This window comes from Castor canadensis, chromosome 11, assembly GCF_047511655.1.
Source record: "Castor canadensis chromosome 11, mCasCan1.hap1v2, whole genome shotgun sequence".
Classification (NCBI taxonomy): Eukaryota; Metazoa; Chordata; class Mammalia; order Rodentia; family Castoridae; genus Castor; species Castor canadensis.
Genome location: NC_133396.1, coordinates 24,282,031 through 24,285,236, shown reverse-complemented (window position 1 = coordinate 24,285,236; position 3,206 = coordinate 24,282,031). Strand labels below are relative to the sequence as shown.

The following is a 3,206-nucleotide window of genomic DNA, read 5'->3' as shown; positions in this document are numbered from 1 at the left end:
AGATAGTGCTGACAGAGTGGCTCAAGCAGTAAGAACGCCTGTCTAGCAAGCGTGAGACCCTGAGTTCAAACTCCAGTGCACCCAAAAAAAAAAAAAACAGACAAAACAGATCTAGAAAGTCAGAAACATGGCTACCTACAAGGAAGGTATGGAGTGGGGATGGCAGTTTCTGGCTACTGGAAATATTCTGTACTGTGTATGCTGTGATCTGGGAATGGTTATACCATTCAGTTATGTAAAAATTCAGCGATTCTTAAGATTTAGTCACTTTACTGTGTACACGTTATTCTTTAATAAAAACGTTTTAAAAGGTGAGAGAATGTGGGCTGTAGGCGTGGCTCAAGAGGTAGAATATCTGCTTAGGAAAGCACAAGGCCCTGAGTTCAAACCTCAGTACAGTGGAAAAAAAAAAGGTAAGAAAATGTTATGGATGATTATACGCTAATTAATTTGTAAATTCAGATGACGTTGAAAAATTCTTTAAAAAACACAACTTACCAAAACTGGTATAAGAATAGAGGTCTTGCACCCCAGTAACCAAGAAAGAAAAATTTTTAAAAGGTAACATAAACGATATAAAAATACTGCTGCAAGAATAAGCAGAAGACCTGATGAGTTTTGATCCCCAACAATGCCAAGAAAGAAGAAAATAGGAAAATCTGACTACTCCCAAAATCACTAAGGAAACTTACTCAGCAATGAAAAGCCTAGTCACAAGGAAACTCCAGGCCCAGATGGTTTCACCAGTAAATTCTTCCAAATATTTAAGGAAAAGATCTCAAACTTATCCAACAACCTCTTTCCAGATTTGAAAGAAAAGAAACATTTCCCAACTCACTTTATGAGGCCATTATAACCTTGCTGTTACAAGTCAGTCTGTTTCATGAACAGAAATGAAAAAGAAATCTAAATAAAATACTAACAAATTAATATATAAAAGAGAGGTCTGCAGCACTCAGGATGTGAAGGCAGGAGGATAGCCTGTTCCAAGCCAGCCTGAGTGACAGAGCAAGTCACAGGGGCTGGCGGAGTGGCTCAAGTGTTAGTGCACTTGCACAGACAAGACCCTGAGTTCAACTCAACCCTCGTACTTCCAAAAAAAAACTCTGTCTCTGGTGACTCATGTCTGTAATCCTATTCAGGAGGCACATATCAAGAGGATCATAGTTCGAGTCCAGTAAGACCCTATTCTCAAAAATACCCAACACCCACCCACACACACCAACACCCACACAGAAAGGACTGGTGGAATGGCTCAAATGGTAGAGTATCTGCCTAGCATGTGTGAGGCCCTGAGTTCAAACCCCATACCACTCACATGCACAGAAAACCCTCAATGGCTGGAGATGTATCTCAGTGGTTAGGGCTTGGCTGGTCCTCAGTTTGATCCCAGAACCAAAAATATATATATGTGTGTGCATATATGAAAACATACACACATATATCAGGTGCTTCATTAGCACAGCAGGTGGTATCTCAGTCATGCATATATGTGTGTGTTTGGCTATATATATATATATATATATATATATATATATATGATGAATCTGTCTATCTTTCTAACTTATCTATCTCCACACACACACATATATAAAGGAGTAATACATAACTACCAAGTTAGATTTTTTTTTGGAGGTACAGGATTTGAACTTATGGCCTCGTGCTTGCTAGGCAGGCACTCTACCACTGGAGTCATATTTCCAGACCTCGAGGGGTCTTTTTGTTTTGGTTTGGTTTTTGGTGGTACTGGGGTTTGAACTCAGGGCCTCATGCTTGCTAGGCAGGTGCTCTACCACTTGAGCCACTCCACCAGTCATGCTTTTTTTTGTTTTGTTTTTTGAGAGAGGGTCTCACTATGTAGGCTAGGCTGGTCTCAAACTCTTAATCCTCCTGCCTCAGACTTGTGAGTGTTAGAATTACAGGCCTGGGACACCATGCCTGGCTAGTCACATGTTTTGTTTTGTTTTTTAAAGAAAACGCTCAGCAAAATAGGAAGTGAAGAAGATGTACCTAAAGTGATAAATGCTAAAATATCAAAACCTTTCCTCTGAGACAGAAAACAAGATGAGTGTTTAACATTCTACTAGAAGTTCTGCTCAAAGCAATAAAACCAGAAAGTTATACAAAGGTATGCAGATGAAAAAGGAAGAAATAATCATTATTACCCACTAATAATAAACTGGGTCATAGAAAAATGTATAATGTAAACATATTATGCAAATAAGTCACGTTAGTTAATAGTATTCTTACTAATTTTTCTGTGTACTCATTTTATCAAATATTGAGAGAGGAGTGTTAAAATCTATACTATATCCAACTATACTTATAAATTTATCTAGTTCTCCTTGCAGTGCTATCCATTTTTGCTTTGTGTATTTGAAGCTCCATTATTTGGTGAGTAAACATTTAGAACTAATGTGCTCTTGCTGAAATGACCCTTTCATTATGATAAGGTGGCCATTTTTCTTATGGTTTGTAAAACTGCTCTGAAATCTATTTTGTCTGATATCAGCATCGCCCTTTCAATCAGTATTAGCATGGCATGTCTTAATACAGTCACTCCAGCATCCTTGTTATTTGTGTTAGTATGGTACATCTTTCCCCCCATATTGGGGGTTGAACTCAGGGGCTCACCCTTGCTAGGCAAGCGTTCTACCCCTTGAGTCACAACCCCAGTTCTTTTTGCTTTAGTTCTTTTTCAATTAGGGTCTCTCACTTTTTCATGAGCTAGCCTTAGGCCATGACCCTCTTCTACTTTGCCTACTGAGTAGCTGGGATTTCAGACTTGAGTCCTGGTGCCCTCACTTTTTTTCTTTGTTTTTATTTATTTATTTATTGGCAGCACTGGAGTTTGAACTCAGGGGCTCACACTTGCAAGGCAGGCGCTCTACCACTTGTGTCATTCCCCCAGCCCTGTTTTGTGATAGGTATTTTCAAGATAGAGTCTCAAAAATTCTTTGCCCGGGCTGGCCTTATACTGTGATCCTCTGATCTTTGCCTTCTGAGTAGCTAGGATTACAGTAGTGAGCCTCCAATGCCCCGGTTTGCTTTATTTATTTCCGTGGTACTGGGGTTTGAACTCAGGACCTACATCTTGAGCTACAACATCAGCCCTTTTTTGTGATGGTTTTGTTTGGAGATACTCAGGCTGGCCTCGCACTGCGATCCTCCTGATCTCTACCTCCTGAGCACCTTGAATTACAGGC

At 39.7% G+C, this 3,206-nt stretch overlaps 1 non-coding gene across 1 annotated transcript; it reads right to left on the bottom strand.

The window, feature by feature from the left end:
• Nucleotides 1-1,738: 1,738 nt before the first annotated feature.
• On the bottom strand, nt 1,739-1,811 carry Trnaa-agc (transfer RNA alanine (anticodon AGC)). Its single transcript has one exon. It is a non-coding gene; the product is annotated as a tRNA-Ala (tRNA).
• Between the last annotated feature and the right edge of the window lie 1,395 nt (nt 1,812-3,206).